The following is a 17,668-nucleotide window of genomic DNA, read 5'->3' as shown; positions in this document are numbered from 1 at the left end:
TAAAATGGCAAGATGGACATCGTCAGATCCCAATGGACATGGTCAACGAAATAGCAGCTATGTCTCCACCGACTAATAAAAAGGAAACACAGGCCTTCTTAGGTGTCATGGGGTTTTGGAGAATGCATATTCCAAATTACAGTCTGACTGTAAGCCCTCCCTATCAAGTGACCTGGAAGAAGAATGATTTTAAATGGGGCCCTGAGCAACAACAAGCCTTTGAACAAATTAAACGGGAGATTGTTCATGCAGTAGCTCTTGGGCCAGTCCGGGCAGGACAAGATGTTAAAAATGTGCTCTACACTGCAGCTGGGGAGAATGGCCCTACCTGGAGCCTCTGGCAGAAGGCACCCGGGGAGACCTGAGGCCGACCCCTGGGGTTTTGGAGTCAAGGATATCAAGGATCCGAGGCTCGCTATACTCCAACTGAAAAAGAGATATTGGCAGCATATGAAGGAGTTCGAGCCGCTTCAGAAGTGGTTGGTACTGAAACACAGCTCCTCTTAGCACCCTGACTGCCAGTGCTGGGCTGGATGTTCAAAGGGAGGGTCTCCTCTACACAGCATGCAACTGAAGCCACGTGGAGTAAGCGAATTGCACTGATCACACAACAGACTCACATAGGAAACCCCAGTCGCCCAGGAATTGTGGAAGTGATCACGGACTGGCCAGAAGGCAAAGATTTTGGAATGTTGCCACAGAAGGAGGTGACACGTGCTGAAGAGGCCCCACTGTATAATAAACTGCCAGAAAATGAGAGGCAATATGCCCTGTTCACTGATGGGTCCTGTCGCATTGTGGGAAAGTATCAGAAGTGGAAGTCTGCTGTATGGAGTCCTACATGACAAGTTGCAGAAACTGCTGAAGGAGAGGGTGAATGGAGTCAGTTTGCAGAGGTGAAAGCCATCCAGCTAGTGTTAGACATTGCTGAAAGAGAGAAGTGGCCAGCGCTCTCCATGGATGGTGGCAAATGCCCTGTGGGGGTGGTTACAGCAATGGAAGCAGAGCAACTGGCAGCACAGAGGTAAACCCATTTGGGCTGCCACACTGTGGCAAGATATTGCATCCCGGCTAGAGAATCAGGTTGTGAAAGTGCGTCATGTAGATGCTCACGTACCCAAGGGTCGGGCCACTGAAGAACATCAAAATAACCAACAGGTGGATCAGGCTGCCAAGATTGAAGTGCCTAAGGTGGACCTGGACTGGCAACATAAGGGTGAGCTATTTACGGCTCAGTGGGCCCATGATACCTCAGGCCACCAGGGAAGAGATGCAACATATAGATGGGCTCGCGATCAAGGGGTGGACTTGACCATGGACACTATCGCACAGGTTATCCATGAATGTGAAACATTTGCTGCAATTAAGCAAGCCAAGCGGTTAAAGCCCCTGTGGTATGGAGGGCGATGGCTGAAATATAAATATGGGGAAGCCTGGCACATTGACTATATCACACTCCCACAAACTCGCCAAGGCAAGCGCTATGTGCTGACAATGGTGGAAGCAACCACCGGATGCCTGGAAACATATTCTGTACCCCATGCCACTGCCCAGAACACTATCCTGGGCCTTGAAAAGCAGGTCTTGTGGTGACATGGCACCCCAGAAAGAATTGAGTCAGACAACGGGACTCATTTCCAAAACAACCTCATAGACACCTGGGCCAAAGAGCATGGCATTGAGTGGGTGTATCATATCCCCTATTATGCACCAGCCTCTGGGAAAAATTGAATGGTACAATGGACTGTTAAAGACTACATTGAGAGCAATGGGGGGTGGAAGTTTCAAACATTGGGATACACATTTAGCAAAAGCCACCTGGTTAGTCAACACCAGAGGATCTGCCAATCGGAGTGGCCCTGCCCAGTCAGAATTTTTACGTACTGTAGAAGGGGATAAAGTCCCTGTAGTGCACATCAAAAATATGTTAGGGAAGACAGTCTGGGTTACTCCTGCCTCAGGCAAAGGTAAACCCATTCATGGGATTGCTTTTGCTCAAGGGCCTGGGTGCACTTGGTGGGTGATGCGAAAAGATGGGGATTTGATTTTAGGCGAGAATAGCCAGAATTAAACTGTATGATATTAGTTGCCATATAAACCTGCCACTGTATGTTATCATTACTATAATTGTTATATGCTATATCCATAGTACTACAGTAAGAATCACTTAGATCAAGCAAGAAAGAACTGTGATAAAACTGAGCGAAGCGCAGCAGTGATGGAACCAGAACTGACTCCAGCATGCAATAACCCAACAGTGCACACAATCCTCCTGCTGCGTCCAATGTCACCTGCTCATCACACCGCACTGAAGCCCAATCCTGCTCTGCCGACTGAGAGGACTTTGCACCATCCCTCCTGCCCAGAAAGACTGGTATAACAGATGGAGCCCAGAGTCGGGGACTAAATGAACTCAATGAACATTTTATGAACATGACCCATAAACTAAGGGAATGATATCTGTGTGTGCGTATAGATATGTATATCTATCTATCTCTCAAATGACGGAAAAGGTGATGATTGACCAGGATGTAATGGAAAGTATGGGAACTGAGCATGACGTCAATGGTATAGAATAAGGGGTGGATACTGTCCTGGTTTCAGCTGGGATAGAGTTAATTGTCTTCCTAGTAGCTGGTATAGTGCTCTGCTTTGGGTTCAGTAGGAGAAGAATGTTGATAACACACTGATGTTTTCAGTTGTTGCCAAGTAATGTTTAGTCTCAAGTCAAGGATTTTTCAGCTTCTCATGCCCAGCCAGTGAGAAAGCTGGAGGGGCACAAGAAGTTGGGAGGAGACACAGCCAGGGCAGCTGACCCAAACTGGCCAATGGGGTATTCCATACCATGTGACATCATGTCTAGTATATAAACTGGGTGGGGTGGAGTGAGCAAGCAGCTGCGTGGTGCTTAGTTGCTGGCTAGGGTTAAACCACAACAGGAGTTGACTGTCTTTTGAGTACAAGATGAGTTAGACAACCTCCAAGCCTTATCTTCATTATGTCTATCATTCCTAGAAAATTAAAAAAAACAGTTTACTCTCCGAACATTTTACTACTCAAGTTGAAGACCAAAGATAAGTTCCAGACATACAGAAGAACAGACAATATGCTCATCAGTATGATAGGTAGTTATCTAAGCATACCAGAGACCTAAGCACTGTACTGAATTTTAGTAGACATTACATTTGACACAGCATTTGAGAAAGGATAGCATGAAAACTTAACATAAATGTGTTGTGGGAAAAAAAGTTTACTTATTTGGGGGGAATTTCAACCAATTTAATTTATTGTCAATTAAACACTTCTAATTACCAGTTCTGTTACTGAACCAAACAAAAAAAACCACGCTCACCCTCTCTCAGAAATCTCAAAATCAGAGAATGGTTGAGGTTGGAAGGGACCTCTGGAGGTCCTACTCAAACAAGACCACCTAGAGCCAGTTGCCCAGTACTATGTCCAGATGGATTTTGAGTATCTCCAAGGAAGGAAACTCCACCAACTCTCTGAGCAACCTGTTCCAGTGCTCGGTCACCCTCACAGTAAAAAAAGTGTTTCCTAATGTTCAGACGGAACCTCCTGTGTTTCACTGTGTGCCCATTGCCTCTTGTCCTGTCACTGGGCACCACTGCAAAGAGCCTGGCTCTGTCTTTGTTACAGCCTCTCTTCAGGTATTTATATACATTAATAAGATCCTCCCTGAGCCTTCTCTTCTCTACGCTAAACATCCCCAGCTCTCTCAGCCTTTCCTCAGATGCGAGATGCTCTAGTCCCTTAATCATCTTTGTGGCCCTTCACTGGACTCTCTCCAGTATGTCCATGTCTCTTGTACTGTGGAGCCCAGAACTGGACACAGGACTCCAGGTGTGGCCTCACCAGCGCGGAATATAAGGGAAGGATCACCTCCCTTGGCCTGCTAGCAATGCTTTGCTTAATGTAGCCCAGGATACCATTAGCCACCTTTGCCACAAGGGCACATTGCTGGCTCATGTTCAATCTAGTGTCCACCAGGACCCCCAGGTCCTTTTCTGCAAAGCTGCTTTCCAGCTGGTTTGTCCCCATCATGTACTGGTGCATGGGGTTGTTCCTCCCCAGGTGCAGGATTTGGCACTTCCCCTTGTTGAACTGCATGAGGTTCCTGTCAGCCCATTTCTCCAGCCTGTCCAGGTCCCTCTGGGTGGCAGCACGACCCTCTGGTGTATCAGTCACTCCTCCCTTGCTGAGGAGTTACTGAGGAAGGGCACTCCTCCCTTCTCAGGCCACCCATGCATGTGATGACTTGGGGGGAAGTACTGCACAGCATAGTAGTTCACAGGCGAGAGATGGGATGGGCGGAGCCGAGCGGTGGCACGGAGGGCAGCAGGAAGGTCCAGCCAGTTGTAAACCCCACCCTGAGCGGTCTTGATATCTGGGGTGGCCGGATCGGAACTATGATCCCGGAAGGAATGATCTCTGGCAGAAGGCACTGGCACTGGGGGCACCCCAAGCCATATTGCACAGGGAGTCCACTGTCGACATCTGGAAGCTGGTGGAATTGCTGGAGGGGAAAACTAGAGACCAAAGGGAAGTGCCAGCAACCCCACCACCTCGGGAAGAGAAATGGAATCCTTTTGCGTCACTGCAAGAGGAACTGGATGGGCTAAAAGACTAGAAGCTGCGGTTTGGGGTTCAGGCCGCCCAATCCACATGGTGGATACTTGCCAATGGTCTGCTGATAAAGAGCCTTATATACACATTCCTGTGGGCCCAAAACAGTTAAGTTTACTCCCTGAAAACCTGTTCATGTGCTGGATATTCCTGTGTTCAATATTCCACTTTAATTCTAGATCAGAAGGGAATGATGGCCCACAATGAGTGTCAAATTCATCAGACTGCGCTCCCTTTTAACTTTGGAGGCAAGAGGTGACTGTACCACCACTCCAAAGAAAACAGTCAAATCATGACTGTGGTCACAGGGTGGACTGTGTGGCAGTACACTCCCCCCCCCATCCCTACCCCACGTGAACAGGAAAGAAAACTTCTCCAGGAAGGGAGAAGGGGAAAAAAAAACCTAAACCCTAGAGGCCACAGGTTGAAATTTGAACTGGCCAATCGAGATGTGCCAGGTACACCAAGGTAACCCTCCTAGCCAATAGAATTAAATGACCACAGGTCAGATTCAACAGGGGTATAAATGGGGTCCCGCCGGAGGACATGTCGGCAGTCCTCCTCGGAGCAGCGGGTCTGCAGTCGGGGACTCCCCCTCGGGTCGGGGCACCACCCGAGGTAACTCCTCAAGGGAGAGAGCCCTCAGCTTTTAGGTGAGCAATACATGCGTTTTGGAGCCATCATTTTTTAAATCTTAAGGATTAAGTCAGCTGTGTAGTATTAATTCTGTTTACATCATTGAGCCTGTGGTTTTATAAAATGTTAATGGACTTCTAACTAACTTTTTACTTTAGAATAAATCTGAGTTTTAACACCTGTTGGATTTGGTTGTGCATGCATCCATAACATATGCTGTGCCCCATCATCCAGGTCATTAATGAAGACGTTGAAGAGGACTGGACCCAGTATTGACCCCTGGGGTACACCACTAGTTACTGGCCTCCAACTAGACTTTGTGCCACTGATCACCACCCTCTGGGCCCAGCCGTTCAGCCAGTTTTCAATCCACTTCATCATCCCTTGCCCCTGCAAAACCTCTCCTTCCCCCTGTTTGTTCTCCAATCCCATCACCACACATAAACCAATCTCTTAGATGGGGCAACAGGCGGCGCGTGAAATTGGGGTCAGTGTGTGCTGGTTCCTCTACTGGTAGCAGTCCCTTTAGAGTCAGACCTCTCAGTCCCTGCTCAGGCTACCAGTCAAGCTCTTGCTCTCTTCCTGTTCCAGCATCGTCTTCTGTCTCCTGTTTCCTCTGCTCTGGTGTTATTTCTTTTCTTCCTTTTTTTCCAGTATTTACCACCCTTTCTTAGTTTTGTTTTCACAGAGGCACCACAAAGTTTGCCAATTGGCCCATCTTTGGCCTGCAATGGGGTTGTTGCTGAGCTGGCTGGAACCAACTGTAACCAGTACAGGGCAGTCAACAACTTTCTCCCACAGAGGCCACCCCTGCAGCCCCACCCCCCTCAACCTTGCCAATTATGCCAAATACAAAACGTCACAAGGGAACTATTCCAGAACATGCTTTCTTCTATGCTGCTGGGAACTTCCAGATTTACAAATCTCAACAGGAAGCATGAAATTATACAGTGGAGTTAAGCTACCTTTTTTGAACACACTAGGGAAGAATTTTTCATAAAGAAAATACATACTAAACTAGGAAAATAATTTTTGCAACAGAAATAGTTATTTGATCTTAACACATACGAGACCAGAAGTCTGATGTCCGATATGTCTTTCAGTTGTGCTTCTTAGGTAAGAGGTCATGATCTAGTAAAGTTCATTTTTACATTTAAATGTGATTAATACAGGTTCAAAAAAAGTTATTTATAATTTTTGAAAGGGGAGGTCAAGTTAAGGTGTAGATAGGTGAAGTCTTTTTACAGAAATCAGCATAATGGCACCTTAGTATGCTTTAGAACAAGTCAATGAACATTACTGACAAAGTCAAGCTTACTTCATTTTACAAGTGACCGACAACATTTGGGCAAAGTAATATCATCTTAAGAAGCAGCACCAGTGGTAGACATCAGTTTGCTAGGTAACGTTATACTTTACAACCTAGTCAGCATAGCAATCTTAAAACAGAATAGCTACCCATGTTCCCTATATTCATTACTTGTTCTGACCTAATAGTAATCTGGGGAAAAGAAAAAACCCACCAAGCAATACAGTGGATAGAATTAAAAAGCCTTTGAGGTACACATTCAGAGAGAATTGTCATCTTAATAGGCTACACCCAAAGTTACATAGGGAATTTGGGATTCAGGACTACCTCTGAACCACTAGGAAGATTCTGAAAACAAAAGGATGAGAGATCGACTAGTGACCTTAAACATAGCAACACATTTTATTGGAGCACTTTCATCCTAAAGCATTTCTAAACTTGCAGATACAAGCAGTCTTAAACTTAAGCAGGCAGATAGGGTCCCCAGAACTCTGACACTAAATCAAACAAACCAAAACCTCAGAAAAGGAACATTAAGACTAGCCAGGTTACCACACACCACTGATCACTCCCAGGAAATGAAACTGCAGGGATTGAATCCAAGGCACTTCAATTGAAGTAGCTGGCACTATTATTAGTACAATGGGACTGTCAGCTACAACGTGGTCAAAGAATAGGATCTGCATACAGCTATGCCAGAAAAAGTGACAGTGAAAATAAAGAGATTACTTCAAAGATGGCAAGTGGACTCAACAATTAGTCACAATGATAAAAATGTTCTTGCTATAAATGGCTACTCTAAGTCATCCATATAAAAACAACTGGAATATTATTGGTAAACAAAGAGATAAAGTTCTCCTCTGTTCAAACTACCACCTGCAATTGAAGGTCTAAAGTTCAGCAGCTCATCTGCACATTAAGCATTGTTAAAATCCATAGAGCTACTCTTAAAATTAAGATCTACTCTCACCACTATTTGGAGGTGCAGACCTTGAATAGCACGTAAGAGCATTCAACAATAACAACAACAACAAAAAAGACACACTAAAAGCTAATCTTAGCAAAAAAGACTATAAAAAACTACCTGTAAATGTTTACAGTATACTGTCAGTAACTCTTATTTTACAGATAGATCTCCAAGAAAATCCCATCATAAAAGATAATTTAACAACACATCTCAACCACCTTGCAATAACTGCAAATACTAGAATGCAATTAGGTAACATTTAAATCTAATATAGTCACCACAGTTAATGACAACAATCTGTAACAGTTCCACAATCTGCTGAAATACATACTTAAAGTTTCCAAGCAAGCAAGTCAGACAAGACCTCACATAACATGGATTTACAGCAGTTTTACAACCTACATTACACAAATATAAAAAGGCAATCTCCAATTGTAGAAACATTCTCCTCAACCTCTCCAATAGCCAAATCGATTCACCTCCAGCATGCCATCACCAAATTCACATTTTAGATTAAGACAGAAAGTTAAATCCAACCAGTGTCACATGGTGAAAACAGTAATAAGTACTGTATATTATTCAATTAAATAATTTCAGCATTACTTGAAAATTACTTTAGTGATCCCAGGCCCATTTTTCACTGTTCATAGATAAAATACAAATTAGTTAACAAAGTTGTTAATTAGTTAACAAAAGTTAAGAGTAACAGAGTGCTGCACAAATCCACTGAGTATCAAGTTACAGAGTTTTGCTCACTTCTGCATCTATAAGTATTACAGTTGGCTTGGGAGCCATGATATGAATACACATTCCAAAATGCAACTTGGATGACTCCACTCAAGTTTTACATTGTGGTAAACTCAATACTATAATTTATTTTCTCCTCCAGTTAATCAACACTTGTTAATAGGGATGGAAAAAGTGGGAGAAAAAGACAAACATAGATTAAAAATTATTAATATATGATACTTAATTCTAGCATTAAAATGCCGTAACTACTTCTACCTCAATAAAAACTGATTATGCTATGCCAGTGCTTCTCCACTAGAAGCTTCCAAAGCAAAGTAACCAAAGAAAAGAGTTAGGACATTACTTTAGGGCACTGCTGATAGAAGTCATGGCTATCAATGTGTACGTGCTTTGAATAAAGACTGTGGTTTTAAATATAATCTTTGAAAAGTGAAACGTTTACTATGAGTTACAGTAACACATATGTTTAGAAAGCATCACATCCTTTGCACCTTGAGCATTCATCCTTAAATTAAAACCTAGATATGCTGTTCCCCAGCAGATCATTTTAGATATGTCCAAGAAATTAAAATGTTATTTTGGCTTTATGTCATAAAAAAAAAAAAAGGCAATAAAATATAAGCTATTTTCATTGAAGCCAGAAGGGGGTACTCTGAATAACTGAGGTTGGGAGGTGCTGAACTGAACATTTGTCTTGTGTTAGGAGAGGTCAGAAATATGCTGTCTTGCAGTTCAGTATCGCACTTCAGTTCACGATGCCATACCTTTTCTTTTTTAAGAAAAAGTGCTCCTTTTAACAACAACAACAAAACAACCACTTCATCACAAGGGCAAATTAATCTGTGACAGAAAACTAGCAACACAAAGAGACCAGGCAAGTTTTAATTCCAGTTTTATATCCTGTGATCTGTGAGCTATTTAAGATACTGACAAGGAGATACAGAGAATGCCAAGAAACCCCCCAAAACCTATACTATGGCTTTTCACTACACAATGCCTATTCCAACATAACTAGTTCAGGTCTTATTAAAAAGACTGTGCCAAGTTGCTACCTTATACTGAACTAGATCCTAAAATGAAAGAAACGTCACTAGATTATTTCGCAAGCATAATACAGTATTTCATCTCCGCCAGCACTTTGGTGCACCAGCCCCCTCCCCCAAAGAGATATGCGCATTCCAATCAAGCCTCTCTCAGCAGGGCTCAGCCAATTCTCCCCCTCCCTCCAGGCCTTGCTAGGTTCCCAAACCCCCCTCTGATTTTAGGTTTCATTTTGTTGTAAACAGCAAAACGAAAGGAGAAAGCCTCCAAAGTGAGGATCCTTACCCTTGAAATCCCGCCATGCGTGCAATAAGGAGGATGAATTGGTTTTCCTTTTTTTTTTTTTTTAAAATGGGAGATGAAGGGGAAGAAACAAAAGCCTAAATGGAGGAGAGGCTAAGCGGCGGAGACAGAGGGAGAAAGAGGAGAGCCTGGTGAAGGAGCAGGGCGAGCGTCAGCCATGTTGTGTGTGTTGGTCCAGTATTTACAAACCTGCAGCTGCAGCAGCGTTTTGAGTCTGGGAGAGAGGGGAAAGAAAGGAGAGGAGGGAGGAGAAAGAAGGAATCGAGGGAGGAGGGGAAAGCAGCAGCGGCGGCAGCAGCAGCAGCAGACAAAGGAACCCAGCAAAGCGCGAGCAGAGCGCGCGCATACACATGCACACACACACACACACACTCTCTGGGTGTCCCAGACAGCGGCAGTGGCGTGTGCAAACCAGTGCTCCCAGCCCGGCGCGTTAGCAACTCTCCCAGCTCCAGCCTTTCGCTACTGCGGCGCGGCCGAGCCCCGCCACCACCCTCACACCCCCTTCGCCCCATTTTCTCGTGGGGGGAAGCGGACGGATGACAGAGCAGAGGCACACCTCCCCCAACATGCACTATCGACAGAGGCTTATCTGCCGGGAGCCCCACAGCGGGCCCCAGCCCACAGTACAATAGCTCCACAAAGAGGAAGGGGTGATGTGCAGCTGCGACCCCTCCCCTCCAGCAAGGAACGGGGGGGGGAGTGAGTGTGGTAGACACCGAGAGGGGCCGTGCCAAAGAAGGCAGCAGTCCTCCAGAGCCCGGAAGAGTGGGGGTTGCCAAGGAGTCGGGGCGCTACGTAGGAAGGGAAGATAGAAACGGCAACACGAGCCCGAGGGCCCCCACTCTCGCCCGCCTCCCGCGGCTTCCGGGCGGGCCGCCGAGGCGGGCAGTGAAGAAGAAAGGGTAACAGAGACAGAACACCGCAAGTATATAAATAATGTCAGCCTCAGGGAGGGGAGGTAAAGCTAGGAGCAGCGGCTCCAAGCTCATCCCACAGCGACTCCCTCCGGCTCTGCCCGGTACTAGGCTAGGCTAAGCTAGGCTAGGCCGAGGGCGGCGCGACAGGCTGCGCTTTCCCGTCCCCCCACCCCGCATTCGCTACTCACCTGCTGGGGGGATGGGCGCCTGGGAACGCCAGGAGGACGACCTAGGAGCGTTAGCGCTGCAGCCACAGCAGTCCTTCTGTCTCACTAGGCCACTCAGACTCTCTGTGGCAGCAATAGGGACAGCTGCTCCCCTTGTCTCGTTTGTCCCACTCCGCCGTCACCACTGCTGCCTCCTGTTCGCCTCTGCCATATTTGGATCCCTCTCTCCGTATGCGAGCTCCACTGCCAGGATAGAGGCCTCCTTACCTTCCTGCCAAATAGTGAGCTACCCCCATCGAGACGTTCAAAACACAAGGCCGGACACCGCCCTCCTTCCCTCCACCAACGCGCAGGCGCACTGCAAATTCCGAACTGCGACAGGAGCGCAGGAAGCAATCCACCACCCAGTCCACCACTACTCGCTAGCGCGCAGGCGTGCCCGTAGCTGCTGTCGCTCCTCCTCCACTGCCGCCTCCCGGCGCTCCGTCGGCGGTAGTAGTGGAGGGTGGTGTGGGCTCGTTCGCAGATGGCTGTCTGTTGGCCCTTATCCAAACGCAGGCCACTAGGCCCTGGGGCGGTGAACGTCCGCCTTTCCCCTCCCATCCGCCCGCCCACCGCGGTAGCTCCAGTGCTGCCTCGCGAGGTGGCCACAGTTCTTTATGGCAGTGGTACCGCTTCCCTAAACAGGTATTGGGAGTCAGCGGCTCTCCGCTGCCCCCTCGCCATCATAGGACAGAAAATGTGTAGGCCATCGTAAGAAAGAAAAATCAGCTATGGATATCCTGTGTTACAAATTCGGCCAGTGCCGACTGAGGAGAGAGGCTAGGACGTAAAGTATAGAATTACAAAGGTAAATATTTATTCATGTGTATGAGATGTCTCAGCCAAACTGGGCTCACCCAAGGAATTTCTTTAGGGGTTTTATACCTTGCATTACAAGGGTGTGAAATATGTTCATCTGATTCGTGTCAATATAAACAATGCTAGGGCCGCATAATAAAATGTGACCCTCACTGTCTATGTAATCTTTAACCATTTTGTCGATCCTTGTATAACCGCAGGCCCGGAGGAGACAGATGATATGTACATAGTTCGTTCTCTTTTTGCCAACCCAAAACCGGTTTTGTTGTTAACTATCCTGGAGGAGAACTGAGGCATTTGGATGTGTGTTTGGCCTCAGGGATTGCAGTGCTTGGGATCTTGATGGGCCATTTGTGGTATGCATTTGTTGAGGGGGAGGTGTCTGTTGTGAACTTGTTTGGGTTCTGATGATCCACAGCTAGTGCTGTGCAAGGTGTCGGCTGTTACACAGGATGTCTGCTGTCTGGAGCGAACAGTGGGGAGCCTGGTCAAAGATAAGTTTCTAAGCACCCCCACAACCAGGAGATGGAGAAGAACACGCCTAGTATGAATATGTAACGAACGTTAAACTATAAAAGAAGCTGTCTTGTTTTTCAAGGCGCGCGTCTTGGTAGAGCAGAAGCTCCCGGCGTGCCCAGCACTGTTTGCTTGCCTTTATTCATTTAATAAATTGTTAACTTTGTTTGGAATCCTGTTTGGGACTAAATTCATTTATAACAAGGGTATGAATCATCCAATTACCTACTAATGCATATTTCTAATTATCCAATCATAAACGTGGTACAGCATAGCAATATACATTACAAAAATATATTTTGTAGGTCTTGCAGCATCATTATGTCAGCATCCTTGTGGTTTATCTGTTAATCCAGATGTTTCCATCATCAACTTCTGCAAAGTTATTAGGCATCAGCAATTCATGTTTCTCTTAGATATGGATCCTTCAGTTAAGGAAACCTCTGTTCTCACAAAAATTATCTTAGTTGATCGCTTGTCCTTAGTAGGGGTCTCGGGTCTCCAGATAATGACACAGCAATTATATACTAATAACGTTCTTAGCTCCTAATGACTGTGTGGTCTCAATAATTTATATTGACGTGCGGAAAACAGACTCCACAATCAGTGAGATTGTAAAGTAGGTATGTTCATTCAGCGCTGGGCAGCACGGGGGGTAGTCCCACCAAAGTCGTGCGCGCCTGATTTGGCAGTTCAGTTTAAATTTATACAGTCAAGTGTTACATATACATAGAGTTTCGCAATACGCCTATACATAGGCATTACCTATCCCCGCTTCATATTAAAATTAGCTCCAGGAAGTCATTTCCATAGTCTCCTCTCAACTGCGCTTGCGCAGTGCCTCCTTATGGTGGTCGTCTGGTGGTCGTGAAGATGAAGGCTGTATGTCTTCTTCACGGTGAACTCTTAACCTTCTGTCCCTGCGCAGACTCAGTTGTCCCTTGGCATTTGTCCAAATCACGAGGTCGGTCTTGGCTGGTTCTTGGAGTCACTGCTGCTTCTTATCAGGGACTATCTCCTGTCCCAGCCAGCCTCAACAATGCAAGCGTTAAACATCACTTCTCATCCCCTTGGGCCATGTCTACCTCTATTGAAACTTCTTTGACTTCATTATAAGCTAGATAATTATTAAACAATTCTTATCCACATTCATATATCTACTATATCTACTAAGGTTCCTTTGCTTTCCCGTCTCAATATCACGCCTACTAGAAATGAAAATAAAGATTTAGACAAAATAATAAAAATAAGATGCGCTGTCACCAAATTATAGTCTATCACATTTTTTACATTATTCAAGGATATAACTTCAAGAGCTGAAAATAGCTTTAGATTGACAAAGAACAAAATGGAAAACATGAAAAAGTAAGATTATGTTCTTCTTAGTCAAATCAAGTAATTGGTTCAATAATCAAAACAGGTGAACAGTTGAGGCACAGTCTGCCTTAACAAATCTAATGGGTATTTTTTTCAAAGTAGATCTTGGCAGGTATAGCATGACAGGATATGACATTTTTCTGTTACAACATCATAAGACAAAGAAACTTCACTGCATGAAGACAGCCATGAAGAATTGTTGATTTGAGTCAAGAAGAGTTTGACTGAAGGCCATCATATTGTGAAACCAAAATGCAACTTAATCTAATTAATAATATCCTGAAAATTATTTTCCTTTTTTTTTTTTGTGTTTTAAGTGCTGTTGTCACCTGTGGTGGGTTGACCCTGACTGGATGCCAGGTGCCCACCAAAGCCGTTCTATCACTACCCCCCCCCCCCTTGGCTGGACAGGGGAGAGAAAATACAACAAAGGGCTTGTGGGTTGTGTTCTGGTTTCAGCTGGGATTGAGTTAATTGTCTTCCTAATAGCTGGTACAGTGCTATGTTTTGAGTTCAGTATGGAAGAATGTTGATAGCACTGATGTTTTCAGTTGTTGCTCAGTAGTGTTTAGACTAAAGTCAAGGATTTTTCAGCTTCTCAAGCCCAGCCAGCGAGAAAGCTGGAGGGGCACAAGAAGTTGGCACAGAACACAGCCAGGGCAGCTGACCCAAAGTGGCCAACAGGGTATTCCATACCATGTGACGTCACGTCTAGTGTATAAACTGGGGGGAGTGGGGGCGGGGGGAATGGCCGCTCGGGGACTAGCTGGGTGTCGATCGGCGGGTGGTGAGCAATTGCCCTGCGCATCATTTGTACATTCCAATCCTTTTATTATTGCTGTTGTCATTTTATTAGTGTTATCATTATCATTATTAGTTTCTTCTTTTCTGTTCTATTAAACCGTTCTTATCTCAACCCACAAGTTTTACTTCTTTTCCCGATTTTCTCCCCCATCCCACTGAGTAGGGGGGGAAGTGAGTGAGCAGCTGTGTGGTGCTTAGTTGCTGGCTGGGGTTAAACCACGACAGTTGACATAAGGACAGGGAGAGATCACTCAACCAATTACCATCATGGGCAAAACAGACTCAACTTGGGGAAAATTAATTTATTGCCAATCAACCAGAGTAGGGTAATGAGAAATAAAACCAAATCTCAAAACACTTTCCCTCCACCCCTCTCTTCTTGCCGGGCACAGCTTCACTCCCGGATTCTCTACCTACCCCCCCCAGCGGCACGGGGGGACAGGGAATGGGGGTTACAGTCACTTCATCACGTTGTCTCTGCCGCTTCATCCTCTTCAGGGGCAGGACTCATCACACTCATCCCCTGCTCCAGCGTGGGGTCCCTCCCACGGGAGACAGTCCTCCACGACCTTCTCCAGCATGGGTACCTTCCACGGCATGCAGTCCTTCAGGAGCACATTTCTCCAGCGTGGGTCCCCCATGGGGTCACAAGTCCTGCCAGCAAACCTGCTCCGTGGGCTCCTCTCTCCATGGGTCTGCAGGTCCTGCCAGGAGCCTGCTCCAGCGTGGGCTTCCCACGGGGTCACAGCCTCCTTCGGGCCCCCACCTGCTCCAGCGTGGGGTCCTCCATGGGCTGCAGGGGGACAGCCTGCCTCACCATGGTCTTCACCACGGGCTGCAAGGGAATCTCTGCTCTGGCGCCTGGAGCATTTCCTCCCCCTCCTTCTTCACTGACCTTGGTGTCTGCAGGGTTGTTTCTCTTACATGTTCTCATTCCGTTCTCCGTCTGCTGTTTCCGTGTGCCCTGCAACTTTTTTTTCCTTCTTAAATATGTTATCACAGAGGTGCTACCACTATCACTGATTGGCTTGGCCTTGGCCGGCAGGAGGTCTGTCTTAGATCTGGCTGGTATTGACTCTATTGGATATAGGGGAAGCTTCCAGCAGCTTCTCACAGAAGCCACCCCTGTAACCCCCCCGCTACCAAAACCTTGCCACACAAACCCAATACATCACCTGACGGTACGGGGACAGATAGTTTCTTTTAGGGATCCTTGGCAGAATGATGATGACACTAAGTTGCAGTTTCAATTAAAGCTTTATTTTTTTAACAGAATTTTATGATTAGCATAGAATCTTATGATCAGAGTAGCACAGGATTTTTAATAAGCAGAATCAGTGTAGCAATTTTATAAGTAGCGTAGCACTGAATTTTATAGCACATCTTAGCTTATACTTTCTAATCACCTGGACCTCTGCAAATCAGGTCAAATCTTAATACTTGGCTTGCCATATCAATATAACAATCATAATCTTGACTCAAAATGCACAAAAGAATACAAGTCAGTCCTCAGAATAGCACCTGCTCCAGCATGGCCTTACCCACAGCCACAGTCCCTTTAGGAGTGAACCTGCTCCAACATGACCATACCCATGGCTGCAGTCCCTCCAGGGGTGTACCTGCTCTGTCATGGGCTTATCCATGGCCACATGCTTCGAGGTGCTCCAGCATGACCTCATGCATAGCAACGGATGCTTCAAGGTGTACCTGCTGCAGCATGGACTTACCCACAGCCACAGATGCTTCGAGGTGTACCTTCTCCAGCATGGACTTATCCTCAGGCCACAATCCCTTCAGAGGTATACCTGCTGCGGCACAGACATAACCACAGCCACAGATGCTTCAAGATGTACCTGCTCTGGCGTGGGCTTATCCACGGCCACTGATGCTTCGGGGTGTCCTGCTCCTGAGTGGACTCATCCACAGGTCACAGTCCCTTCAACTCGAGTTCACACTGGAGTTCCAGCCTGTCCAGTACAGCAGCACAGAAACAGCAGTGATGCCCTGGCCATCTGCCAGCCCAGGCGCATTGCCACTGCTGTTATCAAAATGTTCCCAGGAACAGCAGAGTAAGATGATAAGCAGTACAGCAGTACAGCAAGCAGCAAAAGCAAAATGCAGCCACTAACGAGCACTAGACTCTAATATACAGTAAGGTAAGCAAGCCCCATGGCAAGCACAGGAGCCTGTCAATTAATAGCTAAACAGCAATAACAGCTATAAATTTGACCTAGCACATTTCAATCAAATCTGTCATTATTTTGAACCCTTTGTGCCCCACGTTGGACGCCAAAAAGGACTGTCGTGGTTTAACCCCAGCCAGCAACCAACCACCACAGAGACGCTCACTCACCTCCCTCACAGTGGGATGGGGGAGAGAAGAGGAAGGGTAAAAGTGAGAAAACTCATGGGTTGAGATAAAGACAGTTTAATAGGTAAAGCAAAAGCCGCGCACACAAGCAAAGCAAAACAAGGAATTGTGAGAGACTGAAAGAGTTAATGTCTCAAACATTGTGGTGGGGCAAGTTCTGCTTAAAGACAAACCCTGCACAGCAAGGAACCAAGGTGAAAAGCCCATCAGCTCAGACATCAGCAACAGGAGGGGGAGGGCATGCTGGAGGGTGCGCAGCTCCCTGTTCTGATAAGCTGTTCTGATACAAAGATCAAACAATGGCCCTGTCTGCAGGGAAGGAGAAGTTACTCCACAAACAACCCCCAAGCCCAAAGGCTCACAGACTGCTCATTAACCTGAGGAGTTCAGGTGCCCGCCCAAAGGAGGGGCAAGGATGATAAAAGGACACAAACTGAAGCCCTGGGTGCACAAGCCCACTGGAATTGAACCCCTCGGCTGACTGGACACTTTGGCTGACTGAACCAACACTGGACCCAGGACCAGTGAAATCTTTCTCTCTTCCTTTTTCTCTCTCTGTCTTCTTCTCTCTTTCCTTTTCCACAATCCCTACAACTCATCCGTTTCAAGACATAAATCATTGACCAAGTCTGAGACTAAGAGTGGATCCAGCTGCCCCTAGACCCTTCTCTGAGGAGGAGTCTAGAAAGCAAGGGGGTCTGCTCTGAACCTCGTGACTCAACGGGAGGGATCTCCTTATTCCCTGAATTGATGTATATGGTTGCACGGTTTACAGAAGTAGTCTTATGCCAGTTCCTGTTGTGAGAAACCCTGCCACCTACTACCACGCCTCCCCAGTTCAGTTTGCTTCTGTCATGAATAAAATCTTTAACTGATCGTTTGGTGTCATTTCACCTTAATTTAGCCTGAGGGAATTTTGAATTAAACATGACTACCTGGCCTGTCCAGTCTGGGTCGTGACAGGAATTCATTTGCTACTTCCCATCTGCAAGCAGGTGTTCA

At 46.3% G+C, this 17,668-nt stretch overlaps 1 protein-coding gene across 4 annotated transcripts in view; it reads right to left on the bottom strand.

Moving 5' to 3' along the window:
* The window catches only part of LOC104319657 (spindlin-Z), a 124,693-nt gene extending 113,541 nt beyond the window's left edge, over positions 1–11,152 (bottom strand). The window contains exon 1 of one of the 4 annotated variants that reach the window (XM_069775540.1): positions 11,005–11,152. The gene's annotated coding sequence lies outside the window, so the exon portion shown is untranslated. Of the gene's footprint in view, positions 1–9,632; positions 9,906–10,758 lie in introns of those variants that run through there. The other 3 variants (XM_069775539.1, XM_069775542.1, XM_069775541.1) reach the window with 3 other exon arrangements.
* Between the last annotated feature and the right edge of the window lie 6,516 nt (positions 11,153–17,668).

The sequence above is a fragment of the Haliaeetus albicilla genome, chromosome W (assembly GCF_947461875.1).
Source record: "Haliaeetus albicilla chromosome W, bHalAlb1.1, whole genome shotgun sequence".
NCBI classification, from domain to species: domain Eukaryota; kingdom Metazoa; phylum Chordata; class Aves; order Accipitriformes; family Accipitridae; genus Haliaeetus; species Haliaeetus albicilla.
Note: the sequence above shows the minus strand (reverse complement) of the source record. Positions and strands in the feature narration are given on the sequence as shown.